General features: G+C 40.0%; 1 protein-coding gene across 4 annotated transcripts in view; it reads right to left on the reverse strand.

Annotated features, from left to right (window-relative positions):
- Window positions 1-13861, reverse strand: part of filip1l (filamin A interacting protein 1 like) — a 202941-nt gene that overhangs the window by 37378 nt on the left and 151702 nt on the right. Inside the window, exon 1 of one of the 4 annotated variants that reach the window (XM_033032637.1) lies at window positions 5933-6107. The exons of the other annotated variants lie outside the window; for them this stretch is intronic. The gene's annotated coding sequence lies outside the window, so the exon portion shown is untranslated. Of the gene's footprint in view, window positions 1-5932; window positions 6108-13861 lie in introns of those variants that run through there. 4 annotated transcript variants of the gene reach the window in all.

The following is a 13861-nucleotide window of genomic DNA, read 5'->3' on the forward strand; positions in this document are numbered from 1 at the left end:
ACTTGTCTTTACATGATATTTGTTCAACGATGATGGTACTGTTGGCAAATTTAAAGAGGGATTTGGAATTGTGTCTGGCTACACAGTCATGGGTTCAGAGAGAGTGGAACAGGGGACTGATCGTGCAGCCTTGAGATGTCCTTGGGTTGAAGGTCAGGGAGCAGGAGATGAAGCCAATTTCTACTGATTGAAGTCTGGTGGTGAGGAAGTCATTGGCAAATAATAATTCAGTGCAATTTTGGCAAGTTTCGTAGTTACAGTGAGGTTTAAAACCAAGGAACAAAGAAGTCTTAAACCTTGTGGTGCCCAGAGGAGTGTTTCTTGCCTGAGTGCCCCCAAGGAAAAAAAAAATTTATGTCCCTAGTTTCCCTTTGCAATAGGTCATCTGATGAGGGATGTCGCAATAACTTCCTGTGCCTCTAGTTTAAAATTGCATTCCGCCACAGCTGAATTTGCTCATTTATAACATATCTCTACTGGGAGGGATTCCTCTTGCCCATTCAAGATCATGTTAATAAGAAAACCTACAAAAGATGTTAGTGTCTCATGAGTGACTTTTAATTGCCCATCTACTCCGCAGACATGATTACATTTGTCATCGCCTTGTGTAGACTTTGATAAGAAACTTTCGATTCTATTTTGTGTTTCTGAATTTAGTTTATGCTTTACAAACATATCTGGCCAAACAATTTGCAACTGCATTGCTTTTCTAACCTCAGTGTAAATTTAAAAAAACTTTATGTTTGTAAACTTCTGTAATCAATGAAGCTGCAAATAAACTCTAAACTCATTGGATTAACATCAGGTGTTGGAACAATTATTAAATCCTTACAACTCATGGTACTAAGAAATATTTTGTTAAATCTTTTTGTCTGAATTTTTTTTCAATGGATGTTTTGTGACAGAGATATACTTTAAACAAAGCTATCAGAGTTGTTACTGAGAATACCAAGCAGCATTGGAAGTGCTGGCTACATTTTTACTGTTCTTGTATAAAATTAGAAGAGAAAAACCTACTGTCAGAAGAATGTTCCCAGTGAAGGGAGTAGTTGCTGCGTATTGGCTGCAAGTGATGTCATGTTTTCATGGTTGTAGCCTGGTTCACATTACAGTTATTTTACTAACGTTCTGGGGTCAATTAGCAATTTAACCTCAGAACATTGAGGAAGAAACATCCACAGTGATTTTTTTTTTAAAGGGGCTGATAGATGAGGAAAATAAATGCAATGTGAATGAGAGATCTTTGAGAAAACAGAACTTTAGTTATCTTTGTAATCTAACATTAAAAGCTAAGAAAATCACTTTTCTTCAAAACTTTGGTGAAGTTGCAAGATGAAGGTTGTGAGTTTTGCAAGATGTGGGTTGTAAAAGTGGGAACAAACTGTGGACTTGTGTGCTGTGGTAATATTGCAATCTAAATGAGGCATATGCGCAATTTCCCTTCTGCTAGATGATGTCTCCTCAAACTACTAATGTGATGATTTAGTGTAAGCGGTGTGCCTGGCCTCCCAACCAGATTACAATTATAAATCCCAGGCTGTGTGTGTGTGTTTTGAATTTTTGTATTATGCACTTTGGAACATTTATATCTTCTCGATCAGACTGCTAAAGTTGTTGATTCTGAACCCCACAAGCTAAATTTAAAGAAAATTACACACTTAATTGCTGTGTTACATTTTAAGGTACAAAGTCTCCTGAATGTTAGTGGTGACTGAATGAAATTTTGAAGATCTGCCTTTCTCTCACTTAACCAGTTAATCTCCAAGTAAATATTTTCATTTTACTACTTTTCCCAATCAAAACCACCAAAACATTTCAATTGTAACAACTACTTTTCAAAAATGTTAATGCAGTTTTACATTTCCTTGAGCTATCTAAATCCACAAAGGGGATATACAACTTTTGAAAGAAGATAACAAAAACAAATCAAGCATTATTTGCTTGTTAGTGTAATCTTCGTGTACTATTTTAATTTGATTGCCATTATAGTTTTCTACATTGTTTACTTTTTTTTTCTCCTCCTGAAGTTTTTTTGCATGCATTATAATATTCTTAATAGGCCAATATTTTTTTTGTTGACTAATTGTTTCACATGTTTGTCTTCAAATCTTTTGTCTGACATCGGAAAACCATTTTGCTATGAGAAAATATAAAGTTTAAACTTTTTATGTGATCTCAGTTACTCAAATAACCCACTGTGACATATCCTATCATAAGTCAACTGCAATTACACAACAAAAGACTGCAGTTTGGAAGAAGTTCTCGTATTAGAAAATTATTATAATAACGTAATCCAAAGAATATTTTGAGGAAAATTTAGAGCATTTCGGGACTGCAATTCAGAAGCTTCATATAGTAATCCTAGTGTAAGCCACTGACCAATTTTGGCATTTAGTGCATTGATATAAAACATGTTTAATCAAAATTAGCCACTTCGGATAAATCAATTTCTTAAACGGTTACATAGAACGTAATGGAAATTGATATGTTTAGATGGATTAAATCATTACTTTGTACAGTTCAAACATGTTTGTCTTTCTTCATATGTCATGCTTTATTGTTCAAACATTATAGGATAATGTCATTTATGTTTGACAGGCTGTTGTGTCTCATGACATGCTAAGTCCTCAAAACTACTGTGACTTGTAAGGAAGACAAGTTAAAGTGCTGTAGACAGGAAGTGACGTGTTCTGTTTTATACGATTTTCCTTTTGATTCAAATAGTAATTTTGCATAATTTAATTGGTTTATGGTGTATTATTTTAATGGCTGAGACTTTTTTGAAAGTTATGAACTTTTTTGGTATGTAGAAATGGGTTCTACTTTTTTTAATTAGATGTTTATGGGAAAATATATTAAATGATAAGGTTCCTTATATCATAAACCAGCATTAAATTAAATGCTTCTCTGTGTTGGGCAACATAATTGAGGTACTTTGTGATGTCTAATGCATGTCTACCTTCAAATGCATGTCTACTTTTTTTGTAAATAATTTAGAAAATGTAGGTTAATATGATTGTGTGGAGAGTGGGTTAATTGGAAATTATCTTAACTAGGGGAAATGGCTAGTCTTTTGAAATATATGTTTATATGTAGTTATTACAACATCACTGCATCTGAGTAACTCACCTGATTTTTATGGGATTTTAACACAAATAGTGACACAAGAAAAACATTTAATGAAATCTGACCAAAAACCAAACTGTGCAGAATTTCAGGAGGTGAGGTAGCATCTGTGGAGGGGACCCCTCAAGAAGAAAGGTCCGGACCCAAAACTCTGCCTTCGATTTACCTCCAGAGATGCTGCCCAACCCGCTGAGTTCTGCATGCAGGTTGCTTTTTGCTTAGGATTTCAGCATCTGCATTCTCTTGCGTCTCCACCTTTTGAAACATGCTATTTCATTGATGAATGTTTTTGAGGGCAAAATAGAATTACGAGCAAACCGAACAGTACTGTCCTGTCCTGTATTGTATATGTACTCCTCTCAAACATGTTTCAATTTTTCCTCATCTAAAACCATTAGTATAACTCTCTATTACCTTCTCCCATCAATGCTTGAATAGCTACATCTCAAATGCATCTATACCATTGGAAGCAAATTCCACGTTCTTTCTAATCTTTGGCAAAGAAGCTTCATCTCAATTCCTTCCGGATTTCATACCTTATAATGACAATCTCTGGTAATGCTGTTCTGAATATGGAAATACTCTTTGTATCATCCCTATTAACACATTTCAGAATTTAAAGACTTGTATGGGGAAACCCCAACGTTTTCTCAGTCGAAAAGTTGAAAGAAAATGTGAGCCTCATGTTCATTTATGTTTGCTAATTATTCACCTTCTAAGATTGCAAAAGATAATGTCATAAGTTCACAACAAGTTACACACTCATTTTTCCTCAAGGTAATCAGCAACTTATTGAAGTAACCTAATTCTCAGCCATTTTTTTCCCAAGTGGTCTTTATGTACTGTTTGAATTATGTTTTTTTTTCATAATTGCAAATCTTTGCATGTTATTTCCCCCACCTGGTGGTTTACTGAACATGTTTAATCTCCACTGCCCCAGATCAGATGATAGCAACCACATAATTAAAGAATTTCCTTATTCAAAAGATTCTCTACAACCACTGACAGGCAGACTAAAGTAAGTCTAGTGTTCCACAGTGAATAGGGGAAAATGGCAACATTAAAAAATAATTATGTCAAGCTATAGAGCCAAAAGAATTAATGGATTGCCTAAAGATAGCCCTTGGCATAGGGGTAAAAAAAGCAGTTGAGGTGTTTGTGCTTAAAAGAACATGCAGTATGAGTGAAGACTTTGAAGTCACTTGTTATTGTCTTGGCAGGTTTGTATTTAATATGAATAAAGTGTGAATCAGATCACATAAATAGATTATCTTATGAATCTATAATATAATTTATCTCACAAACAGATGATTATTTTCTCAGTTAATCTTTATTTACTGTCTTGTAGTGTTGTTACTGTATCAATATTATTAGATGGTGCATGTAAGTTTTAATATGTATTCATTTTCGGAATTCTTCCTTGTGATATTGTGAATTTCATGTTACATGTTTTTTTTCCCCATTTTTGTTTTAAGTTGTTTTAAGCAGAAGATCAAAAATTGTCATCTTTGCCATTAAAATATGTTAAACCATATGCTTACGAAATGTAATGTGTTCAATGAACAGTTCAAATGTATAATTTAGGAATGCCTATTGAAAACTTTACACTTTAATTTAATTCTCTTAACATTGATGATTCTTAAACTAGACATAGCTCTAGCAGATACACTATTTTGGTATAGCCTTTGCAAACAACATATCAAGGTTTAAAAAACGTTTTGTTTTTTTGCTTAAACCCTGGTTGCATGTGTGCTCACCCCCTCCCTCTCCCTCTCCCTCACACTGAAAGAACAATTAAGGAAAAGTACAAATTTGTTCTGCAAAGAGTTTATATCAATTGACATTTATTTGGTTTCACAAGAAATCACATGGAATGTTAGATTTCTTGACATATCGCCCAGGCTATTGAATATGATGTTTTAAAAATATTTCTTTTAATAGCTGTGTATAAATGTTGGAGGAAGGAAGTTAGTTTCAAGTCTTGTTGATAGACTTCTTCTTGAACAAAACTGCATGGAAAAAATGCTGCTTTATAATACTTTGAAACACATCTGTATTTGAAAAGGAATTATGGTACATATCTGGAACGTATTTTAATTTAGAACATGCATAAGAGTAATTGCGACAGAATACTCATATGGTAGTGGATTTCTGCCCTTAAAAGTTAAAATGTCATTCCCAACTAATTTCACCACGCAGCACTCAGTAAATGATACTAACTCGCAGGAGATGAACATGTTTCTGAGATCAATGTGCTTTTAAAGTTAGGTAATCAGTTATTAAATTACTGCATTCGATATACTGGGGTATATTACCAAAGATTGTCAGTTAAACACCACTTTATGCAGAAAAAAGCTTGCCACCTAATAATACACAAACAATGTTGTGAGTATTTATAGGTGAACATTTAATTGGTACATGACTGATCAATTTACATTAAAACCAAAAACGGATAACTTCCATCACTAGTTAAACTTCAGAAAATTCTCCTATGAGTTGGCAGTTTGCATGCTTTTGAAAGACAGTCAAATCTACAATATTACTAGAATTATTCATAAACAAGTTAAATGTACATTTTAAATGTATCCTACGTTTTAAAAGAAATAATTTAACTTCTGCCAAAATGATACCCCCGCCTCTCCAGTGCACCCCCAGTCACCCCACATGCCAAAATCATTTCTTTTCACAACTAAAGTAGCTTTTTATCAAGGTTCGACTGCAGAACAACGTATATCATGGCAGCAGTAATTATGGTTTAATGGGCAATTTATATTTTAAAGAATCAGTTTAAAAATAAAAGCTTTACCACACAAAACATTGCTTCTCCTCAATCTGAAGCCTGAAGTTCCATTTCTTGTCTGTGGGAATAAACGCACTCAGGGAATAAGATGATGCGATTCAGCTTTCCACTCATCAGCGATGTGAACATTCCAACAGTAACACCAAACAATGAGAGATGTGCTCTTTGCATCCTCTAGCCAATGGCCCATTACGTCAGATCATTACCATATATGGTGCTCTGTTGTGCAGACCTGGAGTGTCTGACTGCAGTTCTCTGATAGCCAGAACTAGGAAGCTTATTACTGCACTTTGGCTCCAGCTGACGTTTAAGCCTCTGTGAAATAATGTGTTTGTCTACCAGTTCTCAGCCAAGAAGAATGTGCGGAAGGCTTTAGGTTACAGAATTTCCTTCTTGTCATTGATTGCTGTGTCATTACTAAAACAGTTATTAATGGTTTTACTGCGTTTTGTTACTTTATTTCTTAACCAAAAATGACTCTCTCATGTTTTAACAGAAGATTTATTGTGTGGATATGAGTTTAATTTATTTTTTCTTTAAGTTCATTGCGGCTAGGTAAGCAATCTGAAGACATGTTTATCGTTGTCAAAGTTGGACTGTTGCCTAGGCTTCAAGCTAACTAGTGTAATTGTAGAAAGTTTGCAATCATGTATTGGAGAAAATCTGTTACTTCAAGATTTTAGTGAAAGCAGTGAATGTATTTTGTGACAAGAAGGCAAAGCTGAATACGTGAGTAAGAAAATATCTAGAAATACCTCTGACATCATTTTAACCCACAGGCAAAATGATGTTATGGTGGAAGAAATTCTACTGTGAGCAATACCTTATGTTTAGTACCTTTCCTAAAATTCTTCCCTTGTGTACTGGATAATATTGTACATTCTGTGGTTTGCTGCAGTTGAGCTTGTAAAAAGGTCAATTAAGGGGATAGTGTGCTTAGTTTTCTTTTATTCTTTCACTTTCCATTGAATGTGGTAGGTGGTGTTTATTCAGTGCTGGAAATAGCAAAGTGGAAATATAACGGAAGTCTAAAAGATGTGGAGAAATATTTAGAAGAAAAGTAGCTTCTGGGAAAGTTGAGTAGGTGGGTCAAATGGGCACAATAGCATTGTGGGGCAAGGTAATTTTTGGTTGCCCCTTGGAAATGTGCTGCTTGTACTGCAGTTATATTTGGGTGGGGGTAGCCAGGTTGCTATTGTTAGTCGAGTCTCTTGGTTATGTTTAGTCCAGGTAAAAGGTCTCGTAGAACATTGAACAAACAGTAATGCATAGGAACAGGCACTTTAGCCCACAATGTCCATATTGAACATGATGCCAACTTAAACTAATCTCCTCTGTATGTGATATATCTCTCCATTCCCTGAATATCCACATGCCTCTTAAAAAGCCTCTTAAATTCCCGATCATATCTGCCTCTTCCACCACCCTTGGGAGCGCATTACATGCACTCACCCTCTCAGTGGGTAAAAAAAAAATTGCACCCGCATCTCTGGAAACTTGGCTTCTCTCAACTTAGAAAAGTGCCCTCTAGACTTTGACATTTCCACTCTGGACAAAAGGCGCTGACTGTCTACCTTATCTATGAATCTCATGATACTTCTATCAGGTTTCCTCTCAACCTTTGGTGTTTCAGAGAAAACAATTCATGTTTGTCCAACTATTCATAACTAATACATAGAAACATAGAAACATAGAAACGTAGAAAATAGGTGCAGGAGTAGGCCATTCGGCCCTTTGAGCCTGCACCGCCATTCAATATGATCATGGCTGATCATCCAACTCAGTATACTGTACCTGCCTTCTCTCCATACCCCCTGATCCCTTTAGCCACAAGGGTCACATCTAACTCCCTCTTAAATATAGGCAATGAACTGGCCTCAACTACCTTCTGTGGCAGAGAATTCCACAGATTCACCATTCTCTGTGTGAAAAATGTTTTCCTCATCTCGGTCCTAAAAGATTTCCCCCTTATCCTTAAACTGTGACCCCTAAGCCCTAATACCCACTAAGCCAGGCAGCACTCTGGTAACCTCTTCTGCAGCCTCTCCAAGGCCTCCATATCCTTCCTTTAATGGGGCAACCAGAATTGAACACAGTACTCCAAACTCCTAAACAATAGACAATAAGTGCAGTGGGCCATTCGGCCCTTTGAGCCAGCACCGCCATTCACTATGATCATGGCTGATCATCCACAATCAGTACCCCATTCCTGCCTTCTCCCCATATCCCTTGACTCCGCTATCTTTAAGAGCTCTAGCTAACTCTCTCTTGAAAGAATCCAGAGAATCAGCCTCCACTGCCTTCTGAGGCAGAGAATTCCACAGATTCACAACTCTCTGGGTGAAAAAGTTTTTCCTTATCTCCGTTCTAAGTGGCCTACCCTTTATTCTTAAACTGTGGCCCCTGGCTCTGGACTCCACCAACATCGGGAACATGTTTCCTGCCTGCGTCTCATCCTTCTAAATACCAGTGTGTACTAGCCCAGTCGCTCCATTCTTTCAATATATGACCGTCCCGTCATCCCGGGAATTAACTTTGTGAACCTACGCTGCACTCCCTCAATAGCAAGAATGTCCTTTCTAAAATTTGGAGACCAAAAACTGCACGCATTACTCCAGGTGTGGCCTCACCAGGGTCCTTTACAACTGTAGAAGGATCTCTTTGCTCCTGTACTCAACTCCTCTTGTTATGAAGGCCAACATGCCATTAGCAAAATCCTATAAAATGGCAATATGACTTCAAGACGCTTGCATTCAATGCCCCGAGTGATGAAGGCATGTATACCATATGCCTGCATACAATGCATGTGTTGCCACTTTCAGGGAGCTAAGGACTTGGACCTCAGGATCACAAGAGCCCTCTGTACATCAATGCTATTAAGGGTCTTACCATTAACTGTACACTTTCTCCTTGCAAAGTACAACACCTCACACTTGCTCAGATTTAACTCGAGCAAGTGTGAGGCATGTTAAATATCAACTTCGGAAAATCTCAGAGGCCCTGTAGGAAACAGATCCTCACAGAATACCAACCGGAATAAAACCACTCCACCAAAATCATCTGTTTCTATTAGTAAGACAGTTCTGAATCCAATTGACCAAGTTACTGTGGATCCCATGCATCTTAATTAATCCTTTTGATCAGCCTAGCTAAAATCCATGAAGACAACATCCACTGAGTGGCGCCATGACATTCTCCTTGATTAGTAAAGCAACTCCCCCACCTTTTTTACCTCCCTCTCTGTCCCGTCTGAAACAATGAAAACCTGGAACATTGAGCTGCCAGTCCACCCCTTCTCGTGACCAATTCTCTGACATGGCCTCGGCATCATAATCCCAGGCACTGATCCAGGCTCTAAATCATCTGCTTTATGACATTCCTTGCTTTGAAATAAACACACGTCAGCTCATCAGTTTCATCATGCAGAGACGGAAACCCGCTGTCAAAACATGGAGGGGACAGGGGGGACACAATTTATTGTCGGCCGCATGCGCGCACACACACACACACACACACACACACACACACACACACACACACACACACACACACACACACACACATCGGAAGCTTCAGCCGTGCGCCCTGTGAACGGTAATTAGCTCGGGATTCTTCCAGTTTTCAGCCCCGCGATGTGGATGCTTCTACTACGGGGCCGTTACAATTAGAATGAGTCAATTACTGCAGATCTGTACCACAGATTTAAAAAACACTGGACATCATGCTGGACAACATAATATAGGACAGGACACATTCAAGCAGCTTGTCCTGTCGTATATTATGTTGTCCACTGCCCAGCATGATGTCCAGTGTTTTTTAAATCTGTGGAACTCGTGGACGCAACTTAGCGACTCGTGGCGCTAACGGCAGGTACCCGGGAAACTTGTTAACTCTTGAAAAACTTTAAACATGTTTAAAGATTTCCACGAGTCAAATTTACTCTTGAAGTTAAAATTTGAAACATTTAAACTCGTTGTAAGAACGTAGTGGCCCGTGAATTTACCGTAGTGACTCTTGAGTCTACCGTGGGTTTGGCCTGAGTGCCAGAAGTGAAATGTTGAAGATTAGTCATTTCCGGAGAACTTTAGACCCTTCTTTCACCCGAAACGTCACCTGCCCATGTTCTTCACAGATACTGCCTGACACGTTGAGTTACTCCAGCATTTGTATTTTTTCGTAAACCAGCTTCTGTAGTTCCTTGTGTTCCAAAATGTAATGCTTTATAAATGTCCAGAGATGCTGCCTGTCCCGCGGAGTTACTCCAGCACTTTGCGTCTGTCTCCCTGGAGACCTCGTTTCCCACGCAATGTGACATCTACCGTGCATACATTGCCAACTGTTGTTTTGGCAGCAGCAACATAATCTCCCGGTTAGTACACTCTGAGGCCTAGTTTATGTAGAGACAAGAAACTGCAGATGCTGGAATCATGATCATAAAACACTCACAAAGTGTTGGAGGAACTCACACAGCACTGGAGTAACTCAGCGGGACAGGCAGCATCAGCGGAGGGAATGGACAGACGTTTATTCGGCTCGAAAAGAAGGGACCCGATCCGAAACGTTGCCTATCTATTCCCTCCACAGATGCTGCCTGAACCGCTGGCTTACTTCGACACTTCGTGAGTTCATGTCATAAGAGCAGAATTAGGCCATTCTGCCCATCGAGTTGCTCCAACACTTTGTGTTTCGCTCAACATGCCAGCATCTGTGGTCCCCCATGTCTCCATTTGACAGCTGGAGGAACTCAGCGGGTCATGGAGTCTGAAGAAGGACCCTGACCCGAAACCTCGCCCGCCTGTTTCCTTCCACCGATTTCATGGTCACTTTTCGATAAAACCCCACCGCCCCTGTTATTCCAAGTCCATTTAATTCCGCGTCTCCATTTCATTCATTAAGTCGCCGTTACTGTCACATCATTAGTTTTCGGTCAATACAACGGAACAGTCTGAAGAAGGGCGACGATAGACACAAAAACCTGGAGTAACTCAGCGGGACAGGCAGCGTCTCTGGAGAGAAGGAATGGGTGATGTTTCGGGTCGAGATTCTTCGACAGATTGGTAATGGAAACGATATAGATGATGTATTGTAGAGAGATAAAGAACAATGAATGCAAAAAAGTTACGATGATAAAGGAAGCAGACCTTTGTTCGCTGTTCGTTGGGTGAAAACGAGCAGCTGGTGCGACTTAGGTGGAGGAGGGATAGACAGAGAGGGAATGCCGGGGTTACTTGAAGTGAGAGAAATCTATATTCATACCACTGGGCTGTAAGCTGCCCAAGCGAAATATGAAATGTTGTTCCTCCAATTTGCATTTAGCCTCACTCTGACTGGAGGAGACTTCGGACAGAAAGGTCAGTGTGGGAATGGGAAGTGTTTGGCAACCGGGAGATCAGGTAGGTCCAGGTAGCAACCGGGAGAGTTGCGAACCGAAACGTCACCCATTCCTTCTCTCCAGAGATACTGTCTGACCCTCTGAGTTACTCCAGCTTTTGATGTCAATCATCGAGGTAAACCAGCATCTGCAGTTCCTTCCTACACAACAGAACAGTAAGAGGAGCGGTTAATGTTAGAGGCTGCTCACTAACCTCACTATGTTTACATCGTCCTCTCTAGCAATGAATAAATATAATTCGATTACCGTATTATTGACTACAACCGCCCTTCTGGATGCCTTCTCTTCAAACATCTCCGCATTGGTCCGTCAGACATTTCGATGTTCACAAATCAGCCTCCAAAGTTCAAATGATAATTGTGCCCGCGCCTGACATTTTGAAATGCATCTCACGTTAATTTTATTGAAAGGAACGCATCATACTTGAAGCAAGGTCAGTTCATACAATTATATTATGAGGATTAATTAATGGATTTCGATGCAGCAATTAACAGACAGTTAACACATTGCTTTCGTGAACTGACCTTGCTTCAAGTATTTCGCGTTCCTTTGAATAAAATTAACGGGAGATAGACAATAAACAATCTCATTAAAACTCAGATGTGTCGAATCATTTAACACTCCATTCCATTCCTCTGACACGAAAACAATGTCACACAATTATAATTACTAAGGAGTTCAAGAAGGAACTGCAGATGCTGGAAAATCGAAGGTACAAACGTTGCCTATTTCCTTCGCTCCATAGATGCTGCTGCACCCGCATAATTACTTTCAGAGGTGCGATAGCAGCTAACAGTCACAAAGACAGTTAGCACATCGTTTTTTGGTCAGAGGAATGCAGTGATGACCGAACGACTCGAATCGAACGTCTCGACTCGAAACGAACGACGACGACTTATCTTACAAAGCTTGTAACGTGAGGGGGATCGTCCCCCACCTCTGAAAACATGGAGGGGATATGTCCCCTCGGCCCCCCCCCCCCCCCCTTCCCCGGGTTTTCTGCCAATGTCACCATGTACCTTAACCTCACCCTGCCTGTCCTTCCTTTGAGTCTTTTTAAGACTTGCACATCTTCCCATTAGTCCTTCAATTTTCTGACGTATTACTCTGGTTTTAAAGGTCTCTGAATGAAGGGGAACCTGCAGGTTTATCTGGGCATGCCGGTTATCAATTCAATTCAATTCAGTTTTATTTGTCATATGTAGGTTAACACAGGGTCAACGGTACAATTAAATGTGTTTGACAAGACAACGGGTCACCTCAGCAATAATATTACAGGAATAAAATAAGATAAAAATGACATTGGTAAGGTAAAAAGACAATAAAAAAATAATCGGCATATATGATGTGAAATGTATTTATGAGTTCAAATGCCTGATGATAAAAACTGTTCTTAAGTCTGGTGGTACGTGCAGCCATGCTCCTGTATCGTCTGCCTGACTGTAACAAGGAGAACAGTCTGCGTGCTGGGTGGATGTGGTCCTTGATGATACTGTGTGCCTTCCGCAAGCATCACCGGTGGAAAATGTCATGAATGGTCAGGAGACAGTTGCCAGTGATGTGCTGTGCCGCCTTCACCGCTCTCTGTAGTGATTTGCGGCTGTGGGCAGAACAGTTCCCGTACCAGACTGTGATGCAGCCCGTCAGCAGGCTCTCGATGGTGCATCTGTAGAAGTTTGTGAGGATGCTGGCGTTCATGCCAAACTTTCTCAGTCTTCTCAGGAAAAAGAGCCGCTGGCGGGCTTTCTTTGTTATTGTGTCCGTGTGCAGTGTCCAGGAGAGGTCCTCAGTGATGTGCACACCAAGGAACTTGAAGCTGCTGACCAACTCAACCTCAGCATCACCGATGTGGATGGGGAGGTGTCCACTCCCCTGCTGTCTCCTGTAATCCATGATCATCTCTTTAGTTTTGCTGACATTGAGAGAGAGGTTATTTTCCTGGCACCAGCTGTTTAGTGCCTTTACCTCCTCCCTATAGGCCATCTCATTGTTGTCTGTGATGAGGCCCAGGATGGTCGTGTCGTCAGCAAACTTTAGGATGATGTTTGAGCTTGGCAGTACAGTCGTGCGTGAACAGGGAGTACAGGAGAGGGCTGAGCACACAGCCCTGTGGTGGGCCTCTGTTGAGGATCAATGAGGAAGAGGTGTGGCTGCCAATTCTAACCATCTGGGGCCTGCCCGTCAGGAAGTTGAATATCCAGCCGCAGATGGAGGTCTCAATCCAAGATCAAGGAGCTTGGGGACGTGTTTTGAGGGAATGATGGTGTTGAATGCCGAGCTGTAGTTAATGAAGTGCATTGTCACATATGTATTTTCTTTGTCCAGGTGGGTGAGTACAGTGTGTGTTGCCATGGCTATGGCATCGTCTGTGGCCCTGTTTGGTCTATACGCAAACTGAAGAGGGTCCAAGGTGTCAGGGAGAGAGGAGCAGATGTGAGTTTTGACTAGTCGCTCGAAGCACTTCATGATGACCGATGTCAGTGCGACAGGACGGTAGTCATTTAAACAGGAGGTTACTGGTTTCTTTGGAACAGGAATAATGG

Source organism: Amblyraja radiata, chromosome 14, assembly GCF_010909765.2.
Source record: "Amblyraja radiata isolate CabotCenter1 chromosome 14, sAmbRad1.1.pri, whole genome shotgun sequence".
Taxonomy (NCBI): domain Eukaryota; kingdom Metazoa; phylum Chordata; class Chondrichthyes; order Rajiformes; family Rajidae; genus Amblyraja; species Amblyraja radiata.